Source organism: Quercus suber, unplaced genomic scaffold, assembly GCF_002906115.3.
Source record: "Quercus suber isolate HL8 unplaced genomic scaffold, Cork oak 2.0 scaffold_258, whole genome shotgun sequence".
Classification (NCBI taxonomy): domain Eukaryota; kingdom Viridiplantae; phylum Streptophyta; class Magnoliopsida; order Fagales; family Fagaceae; genus Quercus; species Quercus suber.
The window spans coordinates 182,210-188,349 of NW_027069714.1; positions in this window are offsets into that span (position 1 = coordinate 182,210).

The following is a 6,140-nucleotide window of genomic DNA, read 5'->3' on the forward strand; positions in this document are numbered from 1 at the left end:
GAGAACGCATCGTTACATTTATATTTCTTGTTTATGGAAAAATATAATATAACATAATTTATTTTTCTTGGCCAACTAGCAAGTACAAGATTTTTTTTTTTTATATATAAAAAAATTAATTGATTGCACATTTTTCTTTGAATTTGCTGAAATGATTATATATGTATAAATTGTTCATGGCAACAAACGTGACAACGGATTCTAAGGTTTCTAACAATGCAGTGTTAAGGTTTGTTGCTAGATATAAGGTTTGTTTCCCAATCTTACAATTATGTGGCCTATATCGACTGAACAAGCAATGGGCACTTAAGCACTTTTATGCTGGTGAAGGGAATGACCAACAATAGAAGAGAGAGAATAAAAGTCTTGGTGGAAGTGGGATGAGCAATTGTGTTGAAGGGATCATAACAATTACAATAAATTTTTTAAAAAATACTTAAAAATAATTAAAAAATATTCTTTCTAAAATTTTCTAAACTATCATCATGTGAAATTCAGTAAAAAAATTTCAACAATTCTCTTATTTCTCTCACCTCTGCCAAGTCTCATTGTCTCTATTTTAATGGTTAGTTTCCTCTATCTTGTGCTAAACTTGATCTTTTGTGAAATACTATTATTTAAAACTTTTTTTTTTTGTATATTGTGAAATTTACTTTATTTATTAATATATGCTTATAGGAACAACAATTTGAGATGGGATGAGTTTGTGAAAATTTTGATGTTATTATATATGTCTTTGTAATATATCAATTTGATAAATTTTGAGAATGCATCGTTACATTTATATTTCTTGTTTATGGAAAAATATAATATAACATAATTTATTTTTCTTGGCCAACTAGCAAGTACAAGATTTTTTTTTTTTATATATAAAAAAATTAATTGATTGCACATTTTTCTTTGAATTTGCTGAAATGATTATATATGTATAAATTGTTCATGGCAACAAACGTGACAACGGATTCTAAGGTTTCTAACAATGCAGTGTTAAGGTTTGTTGCTAGATATAAGGTTTGTTTCCCAATCTTACAATTATGTGGCCTATATCGACTGAACAAGCAATGGGCACTTAAGCACTTTTATGCTGGTGAAGGGAATGACCAACAATAGAAGAGAGAGAATAAAAGTCTTGGTGGAAGTGGGATGAGCAATTGTGTTGAAGGGATCCCAAACCCAAGTACTACTTCCTACTTGAGATTTTAAGATGTTTATCGCAAGAAAGAGTGCATGCCTCAGATCCACGTAGTGGTACATCGTGAAACTTTACTTCCTTATGATTCAACTAAGCGCAGCTGCGCAGACAAGTATATATTGAGCATATGTAGAGATGAGGGCGGTAAGAATAAAAATATCCAAAAAACAAGGTTTTGAAAAAGTTCAAAATATTGCTTTCTTTGGACAAGTGTTTTGTAAAGAAGTATTTAAGTCCGATTGACGAGATGACATCGTAACGGCGAAGACTTATTATCTAGGAAGCACGGGTGCGTTTTGAGACTCGGGTGCAGGTGCGGGTGCGGGTATGGGTGCAGGACTCGGCAATTTTTGAAAAAGGTGAGTGCGGGTGCGGCGGGACTCGACGATTAAAAAATTATTAAAATTATTTTTATTTATATTTTTAATATATTACTAAATATACTTTTTCACATTATATATACATATATTAAATTTAAGAGCAATAATAGATAATAAATCAAATATAATATTCATAAATTAAATAAAATCCAAAAGATTAATCTTTTCATTTTTATTCTCTCCATTCACCTGCCACTCTAGTGCCAATAAGTCAACAACACATTACGTTTGGTCTCCTCAAAATATCAATTTTACCTTTTTATTTTTTATTTTTTATTATATTTCCCAAGGCTTCCATTTTCAAAAGCCTAATCTACACCACACGTCCACACCTTTTAAAAAACATCTCTTCATATTCTTCGTTCTTCTCCTCAGCTTCGTTTCTTCATTCTACATTTTTTTTCTTCTCCCCAGCTTCGTTTGTTCTTCCTCAGCTTCATTTCTTCCTTTCAACATTTTTTTTCTTCTTCTTTCGTCTTCCTCTGCTTCGTTTCTTCCGTCACTCCCCTTCCCAGTTCATACCTTTTCTTTTTTTAACCTTTCTTTAGTTTTCTTAAACCAGTTTTCTTCTTTCATCTTCCTCAAACGGTGCGTTTTGCACCTTTTTTTTCTTTTTCTTTTTTGGTTCTTGCTGGGATCGCCAAAAAAAAAAGGAGGAAGAAGACAATCCGATTCGGCGCGAATCGGTCCAGTTCGGCGCAAATCGGCGCTCGTCGAAGTCGAGTCGGCGCGAGTCCGGCTCTCCACGTGGCCTGACGGGACACGGACGTGTGGTCTGCAGCATCCCTCCCGCGTCGCCGCGTCCTGCCGAGTCCGACGCGGGTGCGGCTCCGAATGAGCCGCATCGGTGCTTTCTAGCATAATATTTCTTTCGATATATTAAGTCCCGTCCAATGAGATGAATTCACGTGGAAGGTGGAAGAAGTTAAACCGGAAGAAAGTGAATTCATCTCATTGGACATTGTAACACTTTCTTCCATCCAGTCTTCCATCCAAGCTTGGTGAAAGTGACAAGGTGTTAAACAAAGCGAATTCATCTCATTGGACATTGTAACACTTTCTTCCATCCAGTCTTCCATCCAAGCTTGGTGAAAGTGACAAGGTGTTAAATGTTTAACTTCTTCCACCTTCCACGTGAATTCATCTCATTGGACGGGAATTAAAATAAAGGCTTCTCGTTTTTGGTTGGTTGTTTGTCTTTTTTTTTTTTTCTTAATTTTTATAAGAGCACTCACAGCAGTTAGTGGGTTAACACANCAAAGTAGAGTGGTGGTTGTGGCCGGTGGTGGTGGTGGTTGTGGCCGTGGCAGAGGTGGATGTGGTTGTTGTTGTGATGTTTTTTAGGTAGGGGATATATTATTTTATTGTAGGGGATATATTATTTTATTGTGATGTTTATATTATTTTATTGTGTTGAAAGTTAAAATAGATCCACTGCTACAGCATGCGTATAGGTAAAACAAATAAAGTGACTTTTGTTGTAGTTAAATAGCTAAAATTTTAGATTCACTGCTGTGAATGCCTCTAAGAACATATGAGTAAATTTATACGAACTCTATTTTCTATCCTCTCATTTCTTTTTCCAACCAAACAAAAAGTTTTCATCCTTTACTTTTCCACCCTTCTAACTAAAAACAATGAGGGAAATTAAAATTTTTTCTATCCTTTCAACTTTTCCATTCTTTATTCATTTTTATCATCCTATTTTTTCATCCTCCGAATCAAACAAACCTAAGATTACATTCATATTGACAATAATGTACAAACAAATATGGTTGAATTTGTTGGGATAAAAAATGCAATCATCCAAAGTTTATTAAAAAGGAAAATTCATGTCCAATAAAAAATAAGAAATAAATTTAAAAAATTAAAAAGAAAAAACGTCCCCAAAAAAAAAAAGCACTATATGGTACTATGGTGAATCACAGATTCAAGCACATCATCATATTAAAAAAAAAAACCAGCGTCCAATGAAACCCAAAAGAAAAAAAGAAAAAGAAAAAAAATGGTAGGCAAGCCACATTTATTTCGACGAGGATGAAGTTGCAAAAAAAAAAAAAAAAGTAAAAAGAAAATGTGGGTAATTTTGTCCAAATATTTTTGTCAACTTTTCACTTCTATTTTCTATCCAATTTGGAGAGATTGTGTTTTCGTGGGGGAGGAGAGAAAACTTGTGGGCCCCACCAAAATCTCTCATCTTTTCCACCCTCAACCAAACAACCAAAAAGATCATTTTCTCTCCTTTATTTTCCATCCTCTCTAAAATCATTCCAACCAAACATAGCCTTAAGAAAAGAAGTATGTCTCGTCCATCGTGATGCACAAGTTGCGCTAAGTGTGAAGTTCAAGGTTCGAGTTCGAATATGAACTCACTTAGGTTATCTTCCTCTACAACTCAAGATTCACTAGTGTCCCTCATGGAGTTGGAAAGCTATGGCTCACCATAGTCCCCTGCACCCTAGCAGGGTCCCAAACCTAACAGGTAGAGTGATACTATGGTCACGTCTAAGTAGTATTACCATGTTGGTCACCCAACTACCCATTTTTCTTCATAAAAAAAATATAAAGAAATATTAAGTTAAAAAAGAAACCAAATGTCTACACACAGAACTAAGGAATTAAGCTTGGGTTTAAGATCAACATAACTAAATTCTTAAGAATGGGAGGTAGAAATCCACAATGAGAAAAGGTCAAAAAGATGATTTTGGAGACAAATATCACTAAGGGTCTGTTTGGATACCACTTATTGCTGAAAATTGAAAACTGAAAATACTGTAACAAAATAATTTTAAATGTGTGAATAGTACTGTGGGACCCAGTTTTAATGAAAATTTTGCTGAATTCCATACTTGTAAATCTCGTGAATAGTGCACAGGACCCACTGTTTAAAACACAAACGCACTGAAAAATGTTTTCAGCGCAATCCAAACTAACACTAAGTGTTTGTTTGGCAAAATTATTTTTGCTACTACTCATGAGTCCCACTATACTATTTCAGCTAACTTTTACATTTATTTATAGTACTTTTAACAAAAAGTTTTCAATTTTAGCATTATAAGCAGATCCCAAACAGCCCTAAATCTAGACTTTAGTTGACGTAAAGTGTAAGAGCATCCACATCAGTGAATGCAAACTTCCCTTCTATTCTGCAAAAAAAAAAAAAAAAAAACTACTTTTTCTATTTTACACACCCATTTTTACAAAACACTCACATCAGTTTATCTATTCTACACATTAATTTAAAACACCCAACAAAACACCCACATCAGTTTAAAAATAAAAGTCATTAATTTAATAATGTTTCTATTATACCCCCTATTAATTTACTAATTCAATTTTTTAATAAATTTTTTTAAGGGTAGTTTTGGAAACTTATACATTTTTAAAAGGTAGATAAGACAATAAATGATGTTCCTTTAAAAAGTTTGACTTTTCAAACAAGACAAAAAAATTAGGAAGGAGGGAGTACTAGAACTGTTTTATTTGTACAATGTTTAGGCTCAGGGATTTACTTGGTGAGTTGGTGACTTTAATTTTTTGTGAAATAAGAGGACACAGTACCGAGTGAGACTTAACTAAGCTGATCAGCTTTTGTGATTGGGCTTAGGGATTTGATGTTAAAAAGAAAGTCCAAGAAGAATATGGGTTAATTAGGCAAGTTGTCTTGACTTAACTTAAGCCCAAGAATTAGAAAATTAAGTGTAGAAGAGGTTGGAGCTCAACAAGGCCTGGCACAATCAGAATATATGGGTTTGTTCAACATCTTTTGGATGGACTTAACTACATCTTTCTAACTTAAAGTCATGGAAAATTGCTTGAAGCCCAAAAGATGATGTTCAATCGTTTGAAAATTGAAGTAATGACTCATGACAGATTACATGATTTTTTTTTCTCTCTCATCTTTCTAACTTTTTCTTTTTTCCCGGCAGAGAGAAGCAAATAAAACCATACATTGTACCCTAGCTAACAATCGTTACACGTACACTATATTATAAATTATCTTACATAACATTTTGTTAAAAATAATCCAGACAAGAAAGTCCATCAAGTGTGTTAATAACTCGGGGATACGTATAGACATGTCTCAGGAAGCTGCCGTTAGGTCTAGAGAAAGGTGATATTAGAGCACAATGGTCGAATGCACTGACAGTCAAGGTTGCTAGTAAGACGGTGGGATACCAATACCTCCTATCGCGCATCATGACGCTATGGAAGCCCAGCGGCAGGCTGGATTGCATGGATTTAGAAGAGGACTTCCTTATAGTTCGGTTTTCATTAAAAGCTGATTATGAAAGAGTGCTAAGGGATGGTCCTTAGTTCGTGGGAGGGCACTACCTATCCATTAGAAATTGGGAGCCAAACTTTAAGCAAGCGACGACCTGTGTCTCCACCGTCGCGGTTTGGGTTTGATTGCCGCAGCTTCCTATCGAGTATTATGAGCCGTTGGTGTTGTGAGACATTGGCCAAGCCATTGGGCCAATGTTAAGGATTGATGCACATACAGCTACGGAATCGAGGGGGCGTTTTGCTAGGATATGCGTTCAGATCAACTTTGATAAGCCCCTTAT